The sequence below is a fragment of the Schistocerca cancellata genome, chromosome 2, assembly GCF_023864275.1.
Source record: "Schistocerca cancellata isolate TAMUIC-IGC-003103 chromosome 2, iqSchCanc2.1, whole genome shotgun sequence".
In the NCBI taxonomy this organism is placed as follows: Eukaryota; Metazoa; Arthropoda; class Insecta; order Orthoptera; family Acrididae; genus Schistocerca; species Schistocerca cancellata.
Genome location: NC_064627.1, coordinates 1,053,643,774 through 1,053,664,886, shown reverse-complemented (window position 1 = coordinate 1,053,664,886; position 21,113 = coordinate 1,053,643,774). Strand labels below are relative to the sequence as shown.

At 51.8% G+C, this 21,113-nt stretch overlaps 44 non-coding genes across 44 annotated transcripts; 9 read left to right on the top strand and 35 right to left on the bottom strand.

Moving 5' to 3' along the window:
• Nucleotides 1–71: 71 nt before the first annotated feature.
• Trnam-cau (transfer RNA methionine (anticodon CAU)) lies at nt 72–144 on the bottom strand. The gene has a single exon. It is a non-coding gene; the product is annotated as a tRNA-Met (tRNA).
• A 293-nt stretch (nt 145–437) lies between these two features.
• On the bottom strand, nt 438–508 carry Trnag-gcc (transfer RNA glycine (anticodon GCC)). Its single transcript has one exon. It is a non-coding gene; the product is annotated as a tRNA-Gly (tRNA).
• Nucleotides 509–831: 323 nt separating this feature from the next.
• Nucleotides 832–903, top strand: Trnag-ucc (transfer RNA glycine (anticodon UCC)). The gene has a single exon. It is a non-coding gene; the product is annotated as a tRNA-Gly (tRNA).
• Nucleotides 904–1,647: 744 nt separating this feature from the next.
• Trnai-aau (transfer RNA isoleucine (anticodon AAU)) lies at nt 1,648–1,721 on the bottom strand. Its single transcript has one exon. It is a non-coding gene; the product is annotated as a tRNA-Ile (tRNA).
• Nucleotides 1,722–1,978: 257 nt separating this feature from the next.
• On the bottom strand, nt 1,979–2,050 carry Trnae-uuc (transfer RNA glutamic acid (anticodon UUC)). The gene has a single exon. It is a non-coding gene; the product is annotated as a tRNA-Glu (tRNA).
• A 437-nt stretch (nt 2,051–2,487) lies between these two features.
• Nucleotides 2,488–2,560, bottom strand: Trnam-cau (transfer RNA methionine (anticodon CAU)). Its single transcript has one exon. It is a non-coding gene; the product is annotated as a tRNA-Met (tRNA).
• Nucleotides 2,561–2,853: 293 nt separating this feature from the next.
• Trnag-gcc (transfer RNA glycine (anticodon GCC)) lies at nt 2,854–2,924 on the bottom strand. The gene has a single exon. It is a non-coding gene; the product is annotated as a tRNA-Gly (tRNA).
• Nucleotides 2,925–3,247: 323 nt separating this feature from the next.
• Trnag-ucc (transfer RNA glycine (anticodon UCC)) lies at nt 3,248–3,319 on the top strand. The gene has a single exon. It is a non-coding gene; the product is annotated as a tRNA-Gly (tRNA).
• Nucleotides 3,320–4,063: 744 nt separating this feature from the next.
• On the bottom strand, nt 4,064–4,137 carry Trnai-aau (transfer RNA isoleucine (anticodon AAU)). Its single transcript has one exon. It is a non-coding gene; the product is annotated as a tRNA-Ile (tRNA).
• A 257-nt stretch (nt 4,138–4,394) lies between these two features.
• On the bottom strand, nt 4,395–4,466 carry Trnae-uuc (transfer RNA glutamic acid (anticodon UUC)). The gene has a single exon. It is a non-coding gene; the product is annotated as a tRNA-Glu (tRNA).
• A 437-nt stretch (nt 4,467–4,903) lies between these two features.
• Nucleotides 4,904–4,976, bottom strand: Trnam-cau (transfer RNA methionine (anticodon CAU)). The gene has a single exon. It is a non-coding gene; the product is annotated as a tRNA-Met (tRNA).
• Nucleotides 4,977–5,269: 293 nt separating this feature from the next.
• Trnag-gcc (transfer RNA glycine (anticodon GCC)) lies at nt 5,270–5,340 on the bottom strand. Its single transcript has one exon. It is a non-coding gene; the product is annotated as a tRNA-Gly (tRNA).
• A 323-nt stretch (nt 5,341–5,663) lies between these two features.
• On the top strand, nt 5,664–5,735 carry Trnag-ucc (transfer RNA glycine (anticodon UCC)). The gene has a single exon. It is a non-coding gene; the product is annotated as a tRNA-Gly (tRNA).
• A 744-nt stretch (nt 5,736–6,479) lies between these two features.
• On the bottom strand, nt 6,480–6,553 carry Trnai-aau (transfer RNA isoleucine (anticodon AAU)). The gene has a single exon. It is a non-coding gene; the product is annotated as a tRNA-Ile (tRNA).
• A 257-nt stretch (nt 6,554–6,810) lies between these two features.
• On the bottom strand, nt 6,811–6,882 carry Trnae-uuc (transfer RNA glutamic acid (anticodon UUC)). The gene has a single exon. It is a non-coding gene; the product is annotated as a tRNA-Glu (tRNA).
• Nucleotides 6,883–7,319: 437 nt separating this feature from the next.
• Trnam-cau (transfer RNA methionine (anticodon CAU)) lies at nt 7,320–7,392 on the bottom strand. The gene has a single exon. It is a non-coding gene; the product is annotated as a tRNA-Met (tRNA).
• Nucleotides 7,393–7,685: 293 nt separating this feature from the next.
• Trnag-gcc (transfer RNA glycine (anticodon GCC)) lies at nt 7,686–7,756 on the bottom strand. Its single transcript has one exon. It is a non-coding gene; the product is annotated as a tRNA-Gly (tRNA).
• A 323-nt stretch (nt 7,757–8,079) lies between these two features.
• Nucleotides 8,080–8,151, top strand: Trnag-ucc (transfer RNA glycine (anticodon UCC)). Its single transcript has one exon. It is a non-coding gene; the product is annotated as a tRNA-Gly (tRNA).
• Nucleotides 8,152–8,895: 744 nt separating this feature from the next.
• On the bottom strand, nt 8,896–8,969 carry Trnai-aau (transfer RNA isoleucine (anticodon AAU)). The gene has a single exon. It is a non-coding gene; the product is annotated as a tRNA-Ile (tRNA).
• Nucleotides 8,970–9,227: 258 nt separating this feature from the next.
• Nucleotides 9,228–9,299, bottom strand: Trnae-uuc (transfer RNA glutamic acid (anticodon UUC)). Its single transcript has one exon. It is a non-coding gene; the product is annotated as a tRNA-Glu (tRNA).
• A 437-nt stretch (nt 9,300–9,736) lies between these two features.
• Trnam-cau (transfer RNA methionine (anticodon CAU)) lies at nt 9,737–9,809 on the bottom strand. Its single transcript has one exon. It is a non-coding gene; the product is annotated as a tRNA-Met (tRNA).
• Nucleotides 9,810–10,102: 293 nt separating this feature from the next.
• Trnag-gcc (transfer RNA glycine (anticodon GCC)) lies at nt 10,103–10,173 on the bottom strand. The gene has a single exon. It is a non-coding gene; the product is annotated as a tRNA-Gly (tRNA).
• A 323-nt stretch (nt 10,174–10,496) lies between these two features.
• On the top strand, nt 10,497–10,568 carry Trnag-ucc (transfer RNA glycine (anticodon UCC)). The gene has a single exon. It is a non-coding gene; the product is annotated as a tRNA-Gly (tRNA).
• Nucleotides 10,569–11,312: 744 nt separating this feature from the next.
• Nucleotides 11,313–11,386, bottom strand: Trnai-aau (transfer RNA isoleucine (anticodon AAU)). The gene has a single exon. It is a non-coding gene; the product is annotated as a tRNA-Ile (tRNA).
• A 258-nt stretch (nt 11,387–11,644) lies between these two features.
• On the bottom strand, nt 11,645–11,716 carry Trnae-uuc (transfer RNA glutamic acid (anticodon UUC)). Its single transcript has one exon. It is a non-coding gene; the product is annotated as a tRNA-Glu (tRNA).
• A 437-nt stretch (nt 11,717–12,153) lies between these two features.
• Trnam-cau (transfer RNA methionine (anticodon CAU)) lies at nt 12,154–12,226 on the bottom strand. The gene has a single exon. It is a non-coding gene; the product is annotated as a tRNA-Met (tRNA).
• Nucleotides 12,227–12,519: 293 nt separating this feature from the next.
• On the bottom strand, nt 12,520–12,590 carry Trnag-gcc (transfer RNA glycine (anticodon GCC)). Its single transcript has one exon. It is a non-coding gene; the product is annotated as a tRNA-Gly (tRNA).
• Nucleotides 12,591–12,913: 323 nt separating this feature from the next.
• On the top strand, nt 12,914–12,985 carry Trnag-ucc (transfer RNA glycine (anticodon UCC)). The gene has a single exon. It is a non-coding gene; the product is annotated as a tRNA-Gly (tRNA).
• A 744-nt stretch (nt 12,986–13,729) lies between these two features.
• On the bottom strand, nt 13,730–13,803 carry Trnai-aau (transfer RNA isoleucine (anticodon AAU)). The gene has a single exon. It is a non-coding gene; the product is annotated as a tRNA-Ile (tRNA).
• Nucleotides 13,804–14,060: 257 nt separating this feature from the next.
• Nucleotides 14,061–14,132, bottom strand: Trnae-uuc (transfer RNA glutamic acid (anticodon UUC)). Its single transcript has one exon. It is a non-coding gene; the product is annotated as a tRNA-Glu (tRNA).
• Nucleotides 14,133–14,569: 437 nt separating this feature from the next.
• Trnam-cau (transfer RNA methionine (anticodon CAU)) lies at nt 14,570–14,642 on the bottom strand. Its single transcript has one exon. It is a non-coding gene; the product is annotated as a tRNA-Met (tRNA).
• A 293-nt stretch (nt 14,643–14,935) lies between these two features.
• Trnag-gcc (transfer RNA glycine (anticodon GCC)) lies at nt 14,936–15,006 on the bottom strand. The gene has a single exon. It is a non-coding gene; the product is annotated as a tRNA-Gly (tRNA).
• Nucleotides 15,007–15,329: 323 nt separating this feature from the next.
• Trnag-ucc (transfer RNA glycine (anticodon UCC)) lies at nt 15,330–15,401 on the top strand. Its single transcript has one exon. It is a non-coding gene; the product is annotated as a tRNA-Gly (tRNA).
• A 744-nt stretch (nt 15,402–16,145) lies between these two features.
• Nucleotides 16,146–16,219, bottom strand: Trnai-aau (transfer RNA isoleucine (anticodon AAU)). Its single transcript has one exon. It is a non-coding gene; the product is annotated as a tRNA-Ile (tRNA).
• A 257-nt stretch (nt 16,220–16,476) lies between these two features.
• Trnae-uuc (transfer RNA glutamic acid (anticodon UUC)) lies at nt 16,477–16,548 on the bottom strand. The gene has a single exon. It is a non-coding gene; the product is annotated as a tRNA-Glu (tRNA).
• A 437-nt stretch (nt 16,549–16,985) lies between these two features.
• Trnam-cau (transfer RNA methionine (anticodon CAU)) lies at nt 16,986–17,058 on the bottom strand. Its single transcript has one exon. It is a non-coding gene; the product is annotated as a tRNA-Met (tRNA).
• A 293-nt stretch (nt 17,059–17,351) lies between these two features.
• On the bottom strand, nt 17,352–17,422 carry Trnag-gcc (transfer RNA glycine (anticodon GCC)). The gene has a single exon. It is a non-coding gene; the product is annotated as a tRNA-Gly (tRNA).
• A 323-nt stretch (nt 17,423–17,745) lies between these two features.
• On the top strand, nt 17,746–17,817 carry Trnag-ucc (transfer RNA glycine (anticodon UCC)). Its single transcript has one exon. It is a non-coding gene; the product is annotated as a tRNA-Gly (tRNA).
• Nucleotides 17,818–18,561: 744 nt separating this feature from the next.
• Nucleotides 18,562–18,635, bottom strand: Trnai-aau (transfer RNA isoleucine (anticodon AAU)). Its single transcript has one exon. It is a non-coding gene; the product is annotated as a tRNA-Ile (tRNA).
• A 257-nt stretch (nt 18,636–18,892) lies between these two features.
• Trnae-uuc (transfer RNA glutamic acid (anticodon UUC)) lies at nt 18,893–18,964 on the bottom strand. Its single transcript has one exon. It is a non-coding gene; the product is annotated as a tRNA-Glu (tRNA).
• A 437-nt stretch (nt 18,965–19,401) lies between these two features.
• Nucleotides 19,402–19,474, bottom strand: Trnam-cau (transfer RNA methionine (anticodon CAU)). The gene has a single exon. It is a non-coding gene; the product is annotated as a tRNA-Met (tRNA).
• A 293-nt stretch (nt 19,475–19,767) lies between these two features.
• Nucleotides 19,768–19,838, bottom strand: Trnag-gcc (transfer RNA glycine (anticodon GCC)). The gene has a single exon. It is a non-coding gene; the product is annotated as a tRNA-Gly (tRNA).
• A 323-nt stretch (nt 19,839–20,161) lies between these two features.
• Nucleotides 20,162–20,233, top strand: Trnag-ucc (transfer RNA glycine (anticodon UCC)). Its single transcript has one exon. It is a non-coding gene; the product is annotated as a tRNA-Gly (tRNA).
• A 743-nt stretch (nt 20,234–20,976) lies between these two features.
• Nucleotides 20,977–21,050, bottom strand: Trnai-aau (transfer RNA isoleucine (anticodon AAU)). The gene has a single exon. It is a non-coding gene; the product is annotated as a tRNA-Ile (tRNA).
• Nucleotides 21,051–21,113: the final 63 nt, after the last annotated feature.

Here is a 21,113-nt window from a genome sequence, read left to right as displayed (position 1 = left end):
AAACTACTAAGTGTTTCGCTCCTTCGCAACCCCAGAGCCGTCGACTTAGCTGTGAACGACAGTAAATTAAATGCCCCGGGTGAGGATCGAACTCACGACCTTAAGATTATGAGACTTACGCGCTGCCTACTGCGCTACCGAGGCTGGCGAACGCCACACCTTCTGGAATCTTGCTAAGTACAGAATACCAGTGGTACAGAGTCTGCACTCCCTGGCTCATTTTTTCTGTTGCTACACGTGCATTCCCGGCGCGGCAGGCAACTTGCGATGTTAGGCCGACGCCAGTATGTACAATAGCACGCAAGAGTCCAAACGAGCAGTCGTGCGCGCTGCATGATTGCTTCTTTCCACACGGAATCCCGCGGTTCATTCTCATGGCTCACGCAGTTCGAGTGCGAAAGACACGCAGCACCACTATCGGAGAAAAAACAAAACGATGCATCGGCCGGGAATCGAACCCGGGCCGCCCGCGTGGCAGGCGAGCATTCTACCACTGAACCACCGATGCTCAGCTAGTTCACAGCTTCCTGGTGCTTTCCGCGGCAGACGTCTGAGGGGAAAGTGGGACTGCCGTCCAGCGCCGTCGCATCCTCTCGAGAGAATGCTACAGACGCTGAATCCTGCACTGCACTGCTTAAAAATGATCGTCTAAGTACTCTTGCGGCGCACGCACGCGACGACTCTTGCCAAAGGACGCGAAACGTGCCTAGAGACGCTGCCTGGATGAGCTCGCCTACCCCGTAACGCGCCTACAGCTACGACCACCTTCAGGCGCCGCCGACAGGCGGGAAGCAGACACAGCGCGGCTCGCGAGGCGCGCGACGGAACTGTGCGGTGGTGGTGTAATGGTCAGCATAGTTGCCTTCCAAGCAGTTGATCCGGGTTCGATTCCCGGCCACCGCAGCAGGCTTTTACTTTTGCGTATGAGTACTTTTGCCACGCGTCCTTAAATTAATGTTTCTTTGCCCATCTTACTCGCTGCACGCCACCCTCTAGCGTGTGCGTCGATTCCCCTTGAGTCTCGACTTGTCTCGACTTTGCTCAGCTGACGCGAGAGCTGACGCTCTCCAATCGGCCTATATCAAAAGGACAAGCACGCGAAACGACTGAGAGAGGTATGGCGAGGCGGGCACAACATTACTTATGCCTCGAGTAAATACCTGCTGCCTGTTATCATGTATTGTCTGATTTTACATGTTCTGTCAGACAAATTCAGTTTTATTACTAGTAGATTTCTTTTTTTTTTTCTTTGTTGAAAATTTTACAACACGCTCCTTCATTTCACTGTGGCCGCACGGCGCGACTTGGCATACCGAGAGGCAAAACGTGGCGCCAGTGCCCTTGACCGAATAGCGCTGCAGCTCCGAAACCGAAGAGGAAAGAGAAATACGAATTGAAACTGTCGACAGTGCCCTATGTTCGCAGGCGGTCACCCGCCCAAGCACTGACAACGCCCGACGTCGCGCAGTTGTGGTGATCGGACGAGAAACTGTGTGTTCAGCGTGCTGTGACCAGTGAAATGTTTTAGCGCGTCCCGACAAGTCGCGTTCGGGTCCCCTATCAGCTCCCACACAATGTGACGATTTCTTTGTCACCATACTTCCACGGGGAAATCGGCGTTGCCTTTTTGAAACAGTAAAATCGTAGTGGCCCGTGGGGGGATCGAACCCACGACCTTCGCGTTATTAGCACGACGCTCTAACCAACTGAGCTAACGGGCCTCGGTACAGACAGTCTCCCATTGCTTTGCGGGAATTGCTCTGCGTATTGCCATGTAACATTTCTATGGCAGCAATCCAACAGTGGACCAGCGTCTCTTCTCCCTCTATGCCGCTGCTCGTAGTAATTTCGTTGCGTGCCCGTTTCTCTCGACTGTTGTCAGCTGACGTTTACGAACCAGTAGCTATAATGCGAGGAGGACGTGAAACAGCATTTCGCACGGTCAAAACTTGTCGTGATTTGTTCCGAAAAAATTCCATTCCGGTACCGGGAATCGAACCCGGGCCTCCTGGGTGAAAGCCAGGTATCCTAGCCACTAGACCACACCGGACGTGCACATCGTTCTCCGGGTTTACACCCCCTCCACTCGCTTTCCGTGTCGCACTTTCCCTGTTTGCGAGCATCTTCTCGCGCATGGCAAAAGTCTCAGTCCATTTCTTTTGGCCTCGTTGTTACAGGGGTAGGAGGAAAAGCAAAGCTGTAAGTAGTAATATTTATTTACTTATTTCGCAAGTAAAGACCTGCTGCCTGTCATTATATAGCAGGTCATACATTGTGTGACTTTACATGTTATATCATACGAAATTCAGTTTTATTACTAGTACTTTTTTTCTTGAAAATTTTACAAAAGAACTGCAACTAGTAGTAACAGGAAGTAAACATTTTCACGCTGAGTCGTTGAAGCCTTGTGGATAACAAACTACAAAGTGTTTCGCTCCTTCGCAACCCCAGAGCCGTCGACTTAGCTGTGAACGACAGTAAATTAAATGCCCCGGGTGAGGATCGAACTCACGACCTTAAGATTATGAGACTTACGCGCTGCCTACTGCGCTACCGAGGCTGGCGAACGCCACACCTTCTGGAATCTTGCTAAGTACAGAATACCAGTGGTACAGAGTCTGCACTCCCTGGCTCATTTTTTCTGTTGCTACACGTGCATTCCCGGCGCGGCAGGCAACTTGCGATGTTAGGCCGACGCCAGTATGTACAATAGCACGCAAGAGTCCAAACGAGCAGTCGTGCGCGCTGCATGATTGCTTCTTTCCACACGGAATCCCGCGGTTCATTCTCATGGCTCACGCAGTTCGAGTGCGAAAGACACGCAGCACCACTATCGGAGAAAAAACAAAACGATGCATCGGCCGGGAATCGAACCCGGGCCGCCCGCGTGGCAGGCGAGCATTCTACCACTGAACCACCGATGCTCAGCTAGTTCACAGCTTCCTGGTGCTTTCCGCGGCAGACGTCTGAGGGGAAAGTGGGACTGCCGTCCAGCGCCGTCGCATCCTCTCGAGAGAATGCTACAGACGCTGAATCCTGCACTGCACTGCTTAAAAATGATCGTCTAAGTACTCTTGCGGCGCACGCACGCGACGACTCTTGCCAAAGGACGCGAAACGTGCCTAGAGACGCTGCCTGGATGAGCTCGCCTACCCCGTAACGCGCCTACAGCTACGACCACCTTCAGGCGCCGCCGACAGGCGGGAAGCAGACACAGCGCGGCTCGCGAGGCGCGCGACGGAACTGTGCGGTGGTGGTGTAATGGTCAGCATAGTTGCCTTCCAAGCAGTTGATCCGGGTTCGATTCCCGGCCACCGCAGCAGGCTTTTACTTTTGCGTATGAGTACTTTTGCCACGCGTCCTTAAATTAATGTTTCTTTGCCCATCTTACTCGCTGCACGCCACCCTCTAGCGTGTGCGTCGATTCCCCTTGAGTCTCGACTTGTCTCGACTTTGCTCAGCTGACGCGAGAGCTGACGCTCTCCAATCGGCCTATATCAAAAGGACAAGCACGCGAAACGACTGAGAGAGGTATGGCGAGGCGGGCACAACATTACTTATGCCTCGAGTAAATACCTGCTGCCTGTTATCATGTATTGTCTGATTTTACATGTTCTGTCAGACAAATTCAGTTTTATTACTAGTAGATTTCTTTTTTTTTTTCTTTGTTGAAAATTTTACAACACGCTCCTTCATTTCACTGTGGCCGCACGGCGCGACTTGGCATACCGAGAGGCAAAACGTGGCGCCAGTGCCCTTGACCGAATAGCGCTGCAGCTCCGAAACCGAAGAGGAAAGAGAAATACGAATTGAAACTGTCGACAGTGCCCTATGTTCGCAGGCGGTCACCCGCCCAAGCACTGACAACGCCCGACGTCGCGCAGTTGTGGTGATCGGACGAGAAACTGTGTGTTCAGCGTGCTGTGACCAGTGAAATGTTTTAGCGCGTCCCGACAAGTCGCGTTCGGGTCCCCTATCAGCTCCCACACAATGTGACGATTTCTTTGTCACCATACTTCCACGGGGAAATCGGCGTTGCCTTTTTGAAACAGTAAAATCGTAGTGGCCCGTGGGGGGATCGAACCCACGACCTTCGCGTTATTAGCACGACGCTCTAACCAACTGAGCTAACGGGCCTCGGTACAGACAGTCTCCCATTGCTTTGCGGGAATTGCTCTGCGTATTGCCATGTAACATTTCTATGGCAGCAATCCAACAGTGGACCAGCGTCTCTTCTCCCTCTATGCCGCTGCTCGTAGTAATTTCGTTGCGTGCCCGTTTCTCTCGACTGTTGTCAGCTGACGTTTACGAACCAGTAGCTATAATGCGAGGAGGACGTGAAACAGCATTTCGCACGGTCAAAACTTGTCGTGATTTGTTCCGAAAAAATTCCATTCCGGTACCGGGAATCGAACCCGGGCCTCCTGGGTGAAAGCCAGGTATCCTAGCCACTAGACCACACCGGACGTGCACATCGTTCTCCGGGTTTACACCCCCTCCACTCGCTTTCCGTGTCGCACTTTCCCTGTTTGCGAGCATCTTCTCGCGCATGGCAAAAGTCTCAGTCCATTTCTTTTGGCCTCGTTGTTACAGGGGTAGGAGGAAAAGCAAAGCTGTAAGTAGTAATATTTATTTACTTATTTCGCAAGTAAAGACCTGCTGCCTGTCATTATATAGCAGGTCATACATTGTGTGACTTTACATGTTATATCATACGAAATTCAGTTTTATTACTAGTACTTTTTTTCTTGAAAATTTTACAAAAGAACTGCAACTAGTAGTAACAGGAAGTAAACATTTTCACGCTGAGTCGTTGAAGCCTTGTGGATAACAAACTACTAAGTGTTTCGCTCCTTCGCAACCCCAGAGCCGTCGACTTAGCTGTGAACGACAGTAAATTAAATGCCCCGGGTGAGGATCGAACTCACGACCTTAAGATTATGAGACTTACGCGCTGCCTACTGCGCTACCGAGGCTGGCGAACGCCACACCTTCTGGAATCTTGCTAAGTACCGAATACCAGTGGTACAGAGTCTGCACTCCCTGGCTCATTTTTTCTGTTGCTACACGTGCATTCCCGGCGCGGCAGGCAACTTGCGATGTTAGGCCGACGCCAGTATGTACAATAGCACGCAAGAGTCCAAACGAGCAGTCGTGCGCGCTGCATGATTGCTTCTTTCCACACGGAATCCCGCGGTTCATTCTCATGGCTCACGCAGTTCGAGTGCGAAAGACACGCAGCACCACTATCGGAGAAAAAACAAAACGATGCATCGGCCGGGAATCGAACCCGGGCCGCCCGCGTGGCAGGCGAGCATTCTACCACTGAACCACCGATGCTCAGCTAGTTCACAGCTTCCTGGTGCTTTCCGCGGCAGACGTCTGAGGGGAAAGTGGGACTGCCGTCCAGCGCCGTCGCATCCTCTCGAGAGAATGCTACAGACGCTGAATCCTGCACTGCACTGCTTAAAAATGATCGTCTAAGTACTCTTGCGGCGCACGCACGCGACGACTCTTGCCAAAGGACGCGAAACGTGCCTAGAGACGCTGCCTGGATGAGCTCGCCTACCCCGTAACGCGCCTACAGCTACGACCACCTTCAGGCGCCGCCGACAGGCGGGAAGCAGACACAGCGCGGCTCGCGAGGCGCGCGACGGAACTGTGCGGTGGTGGTGTAATGGTCAGCATAGTTGCCTTCCAAGCAGTTGATCCGGGTTCGATTCCCGGCCACCGCAGCAGGCTTTTACTTTTGCGTATGAGTACTTTTGCCACGCGTCCTTAAATTAATGTTTCTTTGCCCATCTTACTCGCTGCACGCCACCCTCTAGCGTGTGCGTCGATTCCCCTTGAGTCTCGACTTGTCTCGACTTTGCTCAGCTGACGCGAGAGCTGACGCTCTCCAATCGGCCTATATCAAAAGGACAAGCACGCGAAACGACTGAGAGAGGTATGGCGAGGCGGGCACAACATTACTTATGCCTCGAGTAAATACCTGCTGCCTGTTATCATGTATTGTCTGATTTTACATGTTCTGTCAGACAAATTCAGTTTTATTACTAGTAGATTTCTTTTTTTTTTTCTTTGTTGAAAATGTTACAACACGCTCCTTCATTTCACTGTGGCCGCACGGCGCGACTTGGCATACCGAGAGGCAAAACGTGGCGCCAGTGCCCTTGACCGAATAGCGCTGCAGCTCCGAAACCGAAGAGGAAAGAGAAATACGAATTGAAACTGTCGACAGTGCCCTATGTTCGCAGGCGGTCACCCGCCCAAGCACTGACAACGCCCGACGTCGCGCAGTTGTGGTGATCGGACGAGAAACTGTGTGTTCAGCGTGCTGTGACCAGTGAAATGTTTTAGCGCGTCCCGACAAGTCGCGTTCGGGTCCCCTATCAGCTCCCACACAATGTGACGATTTCTTTGTCACCATACTTCCACGGGGAAATCGGCGTTGCCTTTTTGAAACAGTAAAATCGTAGTGGCCCGTGGGGGGATCGAACCCACGACCTTCGCGTTATTAGCACGACGCTCTAACCAACTGAGCTAACGGGCCTCGGTACAGACAGTCTCCCATTGCTTTGCGGGAATTGCTCTGCGTATTGCCATGTAACATTTCTATGGCAGCAATCCAACAGTGGACCAGCGTCTCTTCTCCCTCTATGCCGCTGCTCGTAGTAATTTCGTTGCGTGCCCGTTTCTCTCGACTGTTGTCAGCTGACGTTTACGAACCAGTAGCTATAATGCGAGGAGGACGTGAAACAGCATTTCGCACGGTCAAAACTTGTCGTGATTTGTTCCGAAAAAATTCCATTCCGGTACCGGGAATCGAACCCGGGCCTCCTGGGTGAAAGCCAGGTATCCTAGCCACTAGACCACACCGGACGTGCACATCGTTCTCCGGGTTTACACCCCCTCCACTCGCTTTCCGTGTCGCACTTTCCCTGTTTGCGAGCATCTTCTCGCGCATGGCAAAAGTCTCAGTCCATTTCTTTTGGCCTCGTTGTTACAGGGGTAGGAGGAAAAGCAAAGCTGTAAGTAGTAATATTTATTTACTTATTTCGCAAGTAAAGACCTGCTGCCTGTCATTATATAGCAGGTCATACATTGTGTGACTTTACATGTTATATCATACGAAATTCAGTTTTATTACTAGTACTTTTTTTCTTGAAAATTTTACAAAAGAACTGCAACTAGTAGTAACAGGAAGTAAACATTTTCACGCTGAGTCGTTGAAGCCTTGTGGATAACAAACTACTAAGTGTTTCGCTCCTTCGCAACCCCAGAGCCGTCGACTTAGCTGTGAACGACAGTAAATTAAATGCCCCGGGTGAGGATCGAACTCACGACCTTAAGATTATGAGACTTACGCGCTGCCTACTGCGCTACCGAGGCTGGCGAACGCCACACCTTCTGGAATCTTGCTAAGTACCGAATACCAGTGGTACAGAGTCTGCACTCCCTGGCTCATTTTTTCTGTTGCTACACGTGCATTCCCGGCGCGGCAGGCAACTTGCGATGTTAGGCCGACGCCAGTATGTACAATAGCACGCAAGAGTCCAAACGAGCAGTCGTGCGCGCTGCATGATTGCTTCTTTCCACACGGAATCCCGCGGTTCATTCTCATGGCTCACGCAGTTCGAGTGCGAAAGACACGCAGCACCACTATCGGAGAAAAAACAAAACGATGCATCGGCCGGGAATCGAACCCGGGCCGCCCGCGTGGCAGGCGAGCATTCTACCACTGAACCACCGATGCTCAGCTAGTTCACAGCTTCCTGGTGCTTTCCGCGGCAGACGTCTGAGGGGAAAGTGGGACTGCCGTCCAGCGCCGTCGCATCCTCTCGAGAGAATGCTACAGACGCTGAATCCTGCACTGCACTGCTTAAAAATGATCGTGTAAGTACTCTTGCGGCGCACGCACGCGACGACTCTTGCCAAAGAACGCGAAACGTGCCTAGAGACGCTGCCTGGATGAGCTCGCCTACCCCGTAACGCGCCTACAGCTACGACCACCTTCAGGCGCCGCCGACAGGCGGGAAGCAGACACAGCGCGGCTCGCGAGGCGCGCGACGGAACTGTGCGGTGGTGGTGTAATGGTCAGCATAGTTGCCTTCCAAGCAGTTGATCCGGGTTCGATTCCCGGCCACCGCAGCAGGCTTTTACTTTTGCGTATGAGTACTTTTGCCACGCGTCCTTAAATTAATGTTTCTTTGCCCATCTTACTCGCTGCACGCCACCCTCTAGCGTGTGCGTCGATTCCCCTTGAGTCTCGACTTGTCTCGACTTTGCTCAGCTGACGCGAGAGCTGACGCTCTCCAATCGGCCTATATCAAAAGGACAAGCACGCGAAACGACTGAGAGAGGTATGGCGAGGCGGGCACAACATTACTTATGCCTCGAGTAAATACCTGCTGCCTGTTATCATGTATTGTCTGATTTTACATGTTCTGTCAGACAAATTCAGTTTTATTACTAGTAGATTTCTTTTTTTTTTTCTTTGTTGAAAATGTTACAACACGCTCCTTCATTTCACTGTGGCCGCACGGCGCGACTTGGCATACCGAGAGGCAAAACGTGGCGCCAGTGCCCTTGACCGAATAGCGCTGCAGCTCCGAAACCGAAGAGGAAAGAGAAATACGAATTGAAACTGTCGACAGTGCCCTATGTTCGCAGGCGGTCACCCGCCCAAGCACTGACAACGCCCGACGTCGCGCAGTTGTGGTGATCGGACGAGAAACTGTGTGTTCAGCGTGCTGTGACCAGTGAAATGTTTTAGCGCGTCCCGACAAGTCGCGTTCGGGTCCCCTATCAGCTCCCACACAATGTGACGATTTCTTTGTCACCATACTTCCACGGGGAAATCGGCGTTGCCTTTTTGAAACAGTAAAATCGTAGTGGCCCGTGGGGGGATCGAACCCACGACCTTCGCGTTATTAGCACGACGCTCTAACCAACTGAGCTAACGGGCCTCGGTACAGACAGTCTCCCATTGCTTTGCGGGAATTGCTCTGCGTATTGCCATGTAACCTTTTCTATGGCAGCAATCCAACAGTGGACCAGCGTCTCTTCTCCCTCTATGCCGCTGCTCGTAGTAATTTCGTTGCGTGCCCGTTTCTCTCGACTGTTGTCAGCTGACGTTTACGAACCAGTAGCTATAATGCGAGGAGGACGTGAAACAGCATTTCGCACGGTCAAAACTTGTCGTGATTTGTTCCGAAAAAATTCCATTCCGGTACCGGGAATCGAACCCGGGCCTCCTGGGTGAAAGCCAGGTATCCTAGCCACTAGACCACACCGGACGTGCACATCGTTCTCCGGGTTTACACCCCCTCCACTCGCTTTCCGTGTCGCACTTTCCCTGTTTGCGAGCATCTTCTCGCGCATGGCAAAAGTCTCAGTCCATTTCTTTTGGCCTCGTTGTTACAGGGGTAGGAGGAAAAGCAAAGCTGTAAGTAGTAATATTTATTTACTTATTTCGCAAGTAAAGACCTGCTGCCTGTCATTATATAGCAGGTCATACATTGTGTGACTTTACATGTTATATCATACGAAATTCAGTTTTATTGCTAGTACTTTTTTTCTTGAAAATTTTACAAAAGAACTGCAACTAGTAGTAACAGGAAGTAAACATTTTCACGCTGAGTCGTTGAAGCCTTGTGGATAACAAACTACTAAGTGTTTCGCTCCTTCGCAACCCCAGAGCCGTCGACTTAGCTGTGAACGACAGTAAATTAAATGCCCCGGGTGAGGATCGAACTCACGACCTTAAGATTATGAGACTTACGCGCTGCCTACTGCGCTACCGAGGCTGGCGAACGCCACACCTTCTGGAATCTTGCTAAGTACCGAATACCAGTGGTACAGAGTCTGCACTCCCTGGCTCATTTTTTCTGTTGCTACACGTGCATTCCCGGCGCGGCAGGCAACTTGCGATGTTAGGCCGACGCCAGTATGTACAATAGCACGCAAGAGTCCAAACGAGCAGTCGTGCGCGCTGCATGATTGCTTCTTTCCACACGGAATCCCGCGGTTCATTCTCATGGCTCACGCAGTTCGAGTGCGAAAGACACGCAGCACCACTATCGGAGAAAAAACAAAACGATGCATCGGCCGGGAATCGAACCCGGGCCGCCCGCGTGGCAGGCGAGCATTCTACCACTGAACCACCGATGCTCAGCTAGTTCACAGCTTCCTGGTGCTTTCCGCGGCAGACGTCTGAGGGGAAAGTGGGACTGCCGTCCAGCGCCGTCGCATCCTCTCGAGAGAATGCTACAGACGCTGAATCCTGCACTGCACTGCTTAAAAATGATCGTCTAAGTACTCTTGCGGCGCACGCACGCGACGACTCTTGCCAAAGGACGCGAAACGTGCCTAGAGACGCTGCCTGGATGAGCTCGCCTACCCCGTAACGCGCCTACAGCTACGACCACCTTCAGGCGCCGCCGACAGGCGGGAAGCAGACACAGCGCGGCTCGCGAGGCGCGCGACGGAACTGTGCGGTGGTGGTGTAATGGTCAGCATAGTTGCCTTCCAAGCAGTTGATCCGGGTTCGATTCCCGGCCACCGCAGCAGGCTTTTACTTTTGCGTATGAGTACTTTTGCCACGCGTCCTTAAATTAATGTTTCTTTGCCCATCTTACTCGCTGCACGCCACCCTCTAGCGTGTGCGTCGATTCCCCTTGAGTCTCGACTTGTCTCGACTTTGCTCAGCTGACGCGAGAGCTGACGCTCTCCAATCGGCCTATATCAAAAGGACAAGCACGCGAAACGACTGAGAGAGGTATGGCGAGGCGGGCACAACATTACTTATGCCTCGAGTAAATACCTGCTGCCTGTTATCATGTATTGTCTGATTTTACATGTTCTGTCAGACAAATTCAGTTTTATTACTAGTAGATTTCTTTTTTTTTTTCTTTGTTGAAAATGTTACAACACGCTCCTTCATTTCACTGTGGCCGCACGGCGCGACTTGGCATACCGAGAGGCAAAACGTGGCGCCAGTGCCCTTGACCGAATAGCGCTGCAGCTCCGAAACCGAAGAGGAAAGAGAAATACGAATTGAAACTGTCGACAGTGCCCTATGTTCGCAGGCGGTCACCCGCCCAAGCACTGACAACGCCCGACGTCGCGCAGTTGTGGTGATCGGACGAGAAACTGTGTGTTCAGCGTGCTGTGACCAGTGAAATGTTTTAGCGCGTCCCGACAAGTCGCGTTCGGGTCCCCTATCAGCTCCCACACAATGTGACGATTTCTTTGTCACCATACTTCCACGGGGAAATCGGCGTTGCCTTTTTGAAACAGTAAAATCGTAGTGGCCCGTGGGGGGATCGAACCCACGACCTTCGCGTTATTAGCACGACGCTCTAACCAACTGAGCTAACGGGCCTCGGTACAGACAGTCTCCCATTGCTTTGCGGGAATTGCTCTGCGTATTGCCATGTAACCTTTTCTATGGCAGCAATCCAACAGTGGACCAGCGTCTCTTCTCCCTCTATGCCGCTGCTCGTAGTAATTTCGTTGCGTGCCCGTTTCTCTCGACTGTTGTCAGCTGACGTTTACGAACCAGTAGCTATAATGCGAGGAGGACGTGAAACAGCATTTCGCACGGTCAAAACTTGTCGTGATTTGTTCCGAAAAAATTCCATTCCGGTACCGGGAATCGAACCCGGGCCTCCTGGGTGAAAGCCAGGTATCCTAGCCACTAGACCACACCGGACGTGCACATCGTTCTCCGGGTTTACACCCCCTCCACTCGCTTTCCGTGTCGCACTTTCCCTGTTTGCGAGCATCTTCTCGCGCATGGCAAAAGTCTCAGTCCATTTCTTTTGGCCTCGTTGTTACAGGGGTAGGAGGAAAAGCAAAGCTGTAAGTAGTAATATTTATTTACTTATTTCGCAAGTAAAGACCTGCTGCCTGTCATTATATAGCAGGTCATACATTGTGTGACTTTACATGTTATATCATACGAAATTCAGTTTTATTGCTAGTACTTTTTTTCTTGAAAATTTTACAAAAGAACTGCAACTAGTAGTAACAGGAAGTAAACATTTTCACGCTGAGTCGTTGAAGCCTTGTGGATAACAAACTACTAAGTGTTTCGCTCCTTCGCAACCCCAGAGCCGTCGACTTAGCTGTGAACGACAGTAAATTAAATGCCCCGGGTGAGGATCGAACTCACGACCTTAAGATTATGAGACTTACGCGCTGCCTACTGCGCTACCGAGGCTGGCGAACGCCACACCTTCTGGAATCTTGCTAAGTACCGAATACCAGTGGTACAGAGTCTGCACTCCCTGGCTCATTTTTTCTGTTGCTACACGTGCATTCCCGGCGCGGCAGGCAACTTGCGATGTTAGGCCGACGCCAGTATGTACAATAGCACGCAAGAGTCCAAACGAGCAGTCGTGCGCGCTGCATGATTGCTTCTTTCCACACGGAATCCCGCGGTTCATTCTCATGGCTCACGCAGTTCGAGTGCGAAAGACACGCAGCACCACTATCGGAGAAAAAACAAAACGATGCATCGGCCGGGAATCGAACCCGGGCCGCCCGCGTGGCAGGCGAGCATTCTACCACTGAACCACCGATGCTCAGCTAGTTCACAGCTTCCTGGTGCTTTCCGCGGCAGACGTCTGAGGGGAAAGTGGGACTGCCGTCCAGCGCCGTCGCATCCTCTCGAGAGAATGCTACAGACGCTGAATCCTGCACTGCACTGCTTAAAAATGATCGTCTAAGTACTCTTGCGGCGCACGCACGCGACGACTCTTGCCAAAGGACGCGAAACGTGCCTAGAGACGCTGCCTGGATGAGCTCGCCTACCCCGTAACGCGCCTACAGCTACGACCACCTTCAGGCGCCGCCGACAGGCGGGAAGCAGACACAGCGCGGCTCGCGAGGCGCGCGACGGAACTGTGCGGTGGTGGTGTAATGGTCAGCATAGTTGCCTTCCAAGCAGTTGATCCGGGTTCGATTCCCGGCCACCGCAGCAGGCTTTTACTTTTGCGTATGAGTACTTTTGCCACGCGTCCTTAAATTAATGTTTCTTTGCCCATCTTACTCGCTGCACGCCACCCTCTAGCGTGTGCGTCGATTCCCCTTGAGTCTCGACTTGTCTCGACTTTGCTCAGCTGACGCGAGAGCTGACGCTCTCCAATCGGCCTATATCAAAAGGACAAGCACGCGAAACGACTGAGAGAGGTATGGCGAGGCGGGCACAACATTACTTATGCCTCGAGTAAATACCTGCTGCCTGTTATCATGTATTGTCTGATTTTACATGTTCTGTCAGACAAATTCAGTTTTATTACTAGTAGATTTCTTTTTTTTTTTCTTTGTTGAAAATGTTACAACACGCTCCTTCATTTCACTGTGGCCGCACGGCGCGACTTGGCATACCGAGAGGCAAAACGTGGCGCCAGTGCCCTTGACCGAATAGCGCTGCAGCTCCGAAACCGAAGAGGAAAGAGAAATACGAATTGAAACTGTCGACAGTGCCCTATGTTCGCAGGCGGTCACCCGCCCAAGCACTGACAACGCCCGACGTCGCGCAGTTGTGGTGATCGGACGAGAAACTGTGTGTTCAGCGTGCTGTGACCAGTGAAATGTTTTAGCGCGTCCCGACAAGTCGCGTTCGGGTCCCCTATCAGCTCCCACACAATGTGACGATTTCTTTGTCACCATACTTCCACGGGGAAATCGGCGTTGCCTTTTTGAAACAGTAAAATCGTAGTGGCCCGTGGGGGGATCGAACCCACGACCTTCGCGTTATTAGCACGACGCTCTAACCAACTGAGCTAACGGGCCTCGGTACAGAAAGTCTCCCATTGCTTTGCGGGAATTGCTCTGCGTATTGCCATGTAACATTTCTATGGCAGCAATCCAACAGTGGACCAGCGTCTCTTCTCCCTCTATGCCGCTGCTCGTAGTAATTTCGTTGCGTGCCCGTTTCTCTCGACTGTTGTCAGCTGACGTTTACGAACCAGTAGCTATAATGCGAGGAGGACGTGAAACAGCATTTCGCACGGTCAAAACTTGTCGTGATTTGTTCCGAAAAAATTCCATTCCGGTACCGGGAATCGAACCCGGGCCTCCTGGGTGAAAGCCAGGTATCCTAGCCACTAGACCACACCGGACGTGCACATCGTTCTCCGGGTTTACACCCCCTCCACTCGCTTTCCGTGTCGCACTTTCCCTGTTTGCGAGCATCTTCTCGCGCATGGCAAAAGTCTCAGTCCATTTCTTTTGGCCTCGTTGTTACAGGGGTAGGAGGAAAAGCAAAGCTGTAAGTAGTAATATTTATTTACTTATTTCGCAAGTAAAGACCTGCTGCCTGTCATTATATAGCAGGTCATACATTGTGTGACTTTACATGTTATATCATACGAAATTCAGTTTTATTGCTAGTACTTTTTTTCTTGAAAATTTTACAAAAGAACTGCAACTAGTAGTAACAGGAAGTAAACATTTTCACGCTGAGTCGTTGAAGCCTTGTGGATAACAAACTACTAAGTGTTTCGCTCCTTCGCAACCCCAGAGCCGTCGACTTAGCTGTGAACGACAGTAAATTAAATGCCCCGGGTGAGGATCGAACTCACGACCTTAAGATTATGAGACTTACGCGCTGCCTACTGCGCTACCGAGGCTGGCGAACGCCACACCTTCTGGAATCTTGCTAAGTACCGAATACCAGTGGTACAGAGTCTGCACTCCCTGGCTCATTTTTTCTGTTGCTACACGTGCATTCCCGGCGCGGCAGGCAACTTGCGATGTTAGGCCGACGCCAGTATGTACAATAGCACGCAAGAGTCCAAACGAGCAGTCGTGCGCGCTGCATGATTGCTTCTTTCCACACGGAATCCCGCGGTTCATTCTCATGGCTCACGCAGTTCGAGTGCGAAAGACACGCAGCACCACTATCGGAGAAAAAACAAAACGATGCATCGGCCGGGAATCGAACCCGGGCCGCCCGCGTGGCAGGCGAGCATTCTACCACTGAACCACCGATGCTCAGCTAGTTCACAGCTTCCTGGTGCTTTCCGCGGCAGACGTCTGAGGGGAAAGTGGGACTGCCGTCCAGCGCCGTCGCATCCTCTCGAGAGAATGCTACAGACGCTGAATCCTGCACTGCACTGCTTAAAAATGATCGTCTAAGTACTCTTGCGGCGCACGCACGCGACGACTCTTGCCAAAGGACGCGAAACGTGCCTAGAGACGCTGCCTGGATGAGCTCGCCTACCCCGTAACGCGCCTACAGCTACGACCACCTTCAGGCGCCGCCGACAGGCGGGAAGCAGACACAGCGCGGCTCGCGAGGCGCGCGACGGAACTGTGCGGTGGTGGTGTAATGGTCAGCATAGTTGCCTTCCAAGCAGTTGATCCGGGTTCGATTCCCGGCCACCGCAGCAGGCTTTTACTTTTGCGTATGAGTACTTTTGCCACGCGTCCTTAAATTAATGTTTCTTTGCCCATCTTACTCGCTGCACGCCACCCTCTAGCGTGTGCGTCGATTCCCCTTGAGTCTCGACTTGTCTCGACTTTGCTCAGCTGACGCGAGAGCTGACGCTCTCCAATCGGCCTATATCAAAAGGACAAGCACGCGAAACGACTGAGAGAGGTATGGCGAGGCGGGCACAACATTACTTATGCCTCGAGTAAATACCTGCTGCCTGTTATCATGTATTGTCTGATTTTACATGTTCTGTCAGACAAATTCAGTTTTATTACTAGTAGATTTCTTTTTTTTTTTCTTTGTTGAAAATTTTACAACACGCTCCTTCATTTCACTGTGGCCGCACGGCGCGACTTGGCATACCGAGAGGCAAAACGTGGCGCCAGTGCCCTTGACCGAATAGCGCTGCAGCTCCGAAACCGAAGAGGAAAGAGAAATACGAATTGAAACTGTCGACAGTGCCCTATGTTCGCAGGCGGTCACCCGCCCAAGCACTGACAACGCCCGACGTCGCGCAGTTGTGGTGATCGGACGAGAAACTGTGTGTTCAGCGTGCTGTGACCAGTGAAATGTTTTAGCGCGTCCCGACAAGTCGCGTTCGGGTCCCCTATCAGCTCCCACACAATGTGACGATTTCTTTGTCACCATACTTCCACGGGGAAATCGGCGTTGCCTTTTTGAAACAGTAAAATCGTAGTGGCCCGTGGGGGGATCGAACCCACGACCTTCGCGTTATTAGCACGACGCTCTAACCAACTGAGCTAACGGGCCTCGGTACAGACAGTCCCCCATTGCTTTGCGGGAATTGCTCTGCGTATTGCCATGTAACATTTCTATGGCAGCAATCCAACAGTGGACCAGCGTCTCTTCTCCCTCTATGCCGCTGCTCGTAGTAATTTCGTTGCGTGCCCGTTTCTCTCGACTGTTGTCAGCTGACGTTTACGAACCAGTAGCTATAATGCGAGGAGGACGTGAAACAGCATTTCGCACGGTCAAAACTTGTCGTGATTTGTTCCGAAAAAATTCCATTCCGGTACCGGGAATCGAACCCGGGCCTCCTGGGTGAAAGCCAGGTATCCTAGCCACTAGACCACACCGGACGTGCACATCGTTCTCCGGGTTTACACCCCCTCCACTCGCTTTCCGTGTCGCACTTTCCCTGTTTGCGAGCATCTTCTCGCGCATGGCAAAAGTCTCAGTCCATTTCTTTTGGCCTCGTTGTTACAGGGGTAGGAGGAAAAGCAAAGCTGTAAGTAGTAATATTTATTTACTTATTTCGCAAGTAAAGACCTGCTGCCTGTCATTATATAGCAGGTCATACATTGTGTGACTTTACATGTTATATCATACGAAATTCAGTTTTATTACTAGTACTTTTTTTCTTGAAAATTTTACAAAAGAACTGCAACTAGTAGTAACAGGAAGTAAACATTTTCACGCTGAGTCGTTGAAGCCTTGTGGATAACAAACTACTAAGTGTTTCGCTCCTTCGCAACCCCAGAGCCGTCGACTTAGCTGTGAACGACAGTAAATTAAATGCCCCGGGTGAGGATCGAACTCACGACCTTAAGATTATGAGACTTACGCGCTGCCTACTGCGCTACCGAGGCTGGCGAACGCCACACCTCCTGGAATCTTGCTAAGTACCGAATACCAGTGGTACAGAGTCTGCACTCCCTGGCTCATTTTTTCTGTTGCTACACGTGCATTCCCGGCGCGGCAGGCAACTTGCGATGTTAGGCCGACGCCAGTATGTACAATAGCACGCAAGAGTCCAAACGAGCAGTCGTGCGCGCTGCATGATTGCTTCTTTCCACACGGAATCCCGCGGTTCATTCTCATGGCTCACGCAGTTCGAGTGCGAAAGACACGCAGCACCACTATCGGAGAAAAAACAAAACGATGCATCGGCCGGGAATCGAACCCGGGCCGCCCGCGTGGCAGGCGAGCATTCTACCACTGAACCACCGATGCTCAGCTAGTTCACAGCTTCCTGGTGCTTTCCGCGGCAGACGTCTGAGGGGAAAGTGGGACTGCCGTCCAGCGCCGTCGCATCCTCTCGAGAGAATGCTACAGACGCTGAATCCTGCACTGCACTGCTTAAAAATGATCGTGTAAGTACTCTTGCGGCGCACGCACGCGACGACTCTTGCCAAAGGACGCGAAACGTGCCTAGAGACGCTGCCTGGATGAGCTCGCCTACCCCGTAACGCGCCTACAGCTACGACCACCTTCAGGCGCCGCCGACAGGCGGGAAGCAGACACAGCGCGGCTCGCGAGGCGCGCGACGGAACTGTGCGGTGGTGGTGTAATGGTCAGCATAGTTGCCTTCCAAGCAGTTGATCCGGGTTCGATTCCCGGCCACCGCAGCAGGCTTTTACTTTTGCGTATGAGTACTTTTGCCACGCGTCCTTAAATTAATGTTTCTTTGCCCATCTTACTCGCTGCACGCCACCCTCTAGCGTGTGCGTCGATTCCCCTTGAGTCTCGACTTGTCTCGACTTTGCTCAGCTGACGCGAGAGCTGACGCTCTCCAATCGGCCTATATCAAAAGGACAAGCACGCGAAACGACTGAGAGAGGTATGGCGAGGCGGGCACAACATTACTTATGCCTCGAGTAAATACCTGCTGCCTGTTATCATGTATTGTCTGATTTTACATGTTCTGTCAGACAAATTCAGTTTTATTACTAGTAGATTTCTTTTTTTTTTTCTTTGTTGAAAATTTTACAACACGCTCCTTCATTTCACTGTGGCCGCACGGCGCGACTTGGCATACCGAGAGGCAAAACGTGGCGCCAGTGCCCTTGACCGAATAGCGCTGCAGCTCCGAAACCGAAGAGGAAAGAGAAATACGAATTGAAACTGTCGACAGTGCCCTATGTTCGCAGGCGGTCACCCGCCCAAGCACTGACAACGCCCGACGTCGCGCAGTTGTGGTGATCGGACGAGAAACTGTGTGTTCAGCGTGCTGTGACCAGTGAAATGTTTTAGCGCGTCCCGACAAGTCGCGTTCGGGTCCCCTATCAGCTCCCACACAATGTGACGATTTCTTTGTCACCATACTTCCACGGGGAAATCGGCGTTGCCTTTTTGAAACAGTAAAATCGTAGTGGCCCGTGGGGGGATCGAACCCACGACCTTCGCGTTATTAGCACGACGCTCTAACCAACTGAGCTAACGGGCCTCGGTACAGACAGTCTCCCATTGCTTTGCGGGAATTGCTCTGCGTATTGCCATGTAACATTTCTATGGCAGCAATCCAACAGTGGACCAGCGTCTCTTCTCCCTCTATGCCGCTGCTCGTAGTAATTTCGTTGCGTGCCCGTTTCTCTCGACTGTTGTCAGCTGACGTTTACGAACCAGTAGCTATAATGCGAGGAGGACGTGAAACAGCATTTCGCACGGTCAAAACTTGTCGTGATTTGTTCCGAAAAAATTCCATTCCGGTACCGGGAATCGAACCCGGGCCTCCTGGGTGAAAGCCAGGTATCCTAGCCACTAGACCACACCGGACGTGCACATCGTTCTCCGGGTTTACACCCCCTCCACTCGCTTTCCGTGTCGCACTTTCCCTGTTTGCGAGCATCTTCTCGCGCATGGCAAAAGTCTCAGTCCATTTCTTTTGGCCTCGTTGTTACAGGGGTAGGAGGAAAAGCAAAGCTGTAAGTAGTAATATTTATTTACTTATTTCGCAAGTAAAGACCTGCTGCCTGTCATTATATAGCAGGTCATACATTGTGTGACTTTACATGTTATATCATACGAAATTCAGTTTTATTGCTAGTACTTTTTTTCTTGAAAATTTTACAAAAGAACTGCAACTAGTAGTAACAGGAAGTAAACATTTTCACGCTGAGTCGTTGAAGCCTTGTGGATAACAAACTACTAAGTGTTTCGCTCCTTCGCAACCCCAGAGCCGTCGACTTAGCTGTGAACGACAGTAAATTAAATGCCCCGGGTGAGGATCGAACTCACGACCTTAAGATTATGAGACTTACGCGCTGCCTACTGCGCTACCGAGGCTGGCGAACGCCACACCTTCTGGAATCTTGCTAAGTACCGAATACCAGTGGTACAGAGTCTGCACTCCCTGGCTCATTTTTTCTGTTGCTACACGTGCATTCCCGGCGCGGCAGGCAACTTGCGATGTTAGGCCGACGCCAGTATGTACAATAGCACGCAAGAGTCCAAACGAGCAGTCGTGCGCGCTGCATGATTGCTTCTTTCCACACGGAATCCCGCGGTTCATTCTCATGGCTCACGCAGTTCGAGTGCGAAAGACACGCAGCACCACTATCGGAGAAAAAACAAAACGATGCATCGGCCGGGAATCGAACCCGGGCCGCCCGCGTGGCAGGCGAGCATTCTACCACTGAACCACCGATGCTCAGCTAGTTCACAGCTTCCTGGTGCTTTCCGCGGCAGACGTCTGAGGGGAAAGTGGGACTGCCGTCCAGCGCCGTCGCATCCTCTCGAGAGAATGCTACAGACGCTGAATCCTGCACTGCACTGCTTAAAAATGATCGTGTAAGTACTCTTGCGGCGCACGCACGCGACGACTCTTGCCAAAGGACGCGAAACGTGCCTAGAGACGCTGCCTGGATGAGCTCGCCTACCCCGTAACGCGCCTACAGCTACGACCACCTTCAGGCGCCGCCGACAGGCGGGAAGCAGACACAGCGCGGCTCGCGAGGCGCGCGACGGAACTGTGCGGTGGTGGTGTAATGGTCAGCATAGTTGCCTTCCAAGCAGTTGATCCGGGTTCGATTCCCGGCCACCGCAGCAGGCTTTTACTTTTGCGTATGAGTACTTTTGCCACGCGTCCTTAAATTAATGTTTCTTTGCCCATCTTACTCGCTGCACGCCACCCTCTAGCGTGTGCGTCGATTCCCCTTGAGTCTCGACTTGTCTCGACTTTGCTCAGCTGACGCGAGAGCTGACGCTCTCCAATCGGCCTATATCAAAAGGACAAGCACGCGAAACGACTGAGAGAGGTATGGCGAGGCGGGCACAACATTACTTATGCCTCGAGTAAATACCTGCTGCCTGTTATCATGTATTGTCTGATTTTACATGTTCTGTCAGACAAATTCAGTTTTATTACTAGTAGATTTCTTTTTTTTTTCTTTGTTGAAAATTTTACAACACGCTCCTTCATTTCACTGTGGCCGCACGGCGCGACTTGGCATACCGAGAGGCAAAACGTGGCGCCAGTGCCCTTGACCGAATAGCGCTGCAGCTCCGAAACCGAAGAGGAAAGAGAAATACGAATTGAAACTGTCGACAGTGCCCTATGTTCGCAGGCGGTCACCCGCCCAAGCACTGACAACGCCCGACGTCGCGCAGTTGTGGTGATCGGACGAGAAACTGTGTGTTCAGCGTGCTGTGACCAGTGAAATGTTTTAGCGCGTCCCGACAAGTCGCGTTCGGGTCCCCTATCAGCTCCCACACAATGTGACGATTTCTTTGTCACCATACTTCCACGGGGAAATCGGCGTTGCCTTTTTGAAACAGTAAAATCGTAGTGGCCCGTGGGGGGATCGAACCCACGACCTTCGCGTTATTAGCACGACGCTCTAACCAACTGAGCTAACGGGCCTCGGTACAGACAGTCTCCCATTGCTTTGCGGGAATTGCTCTGCGTATTGCCATGTAACATTTC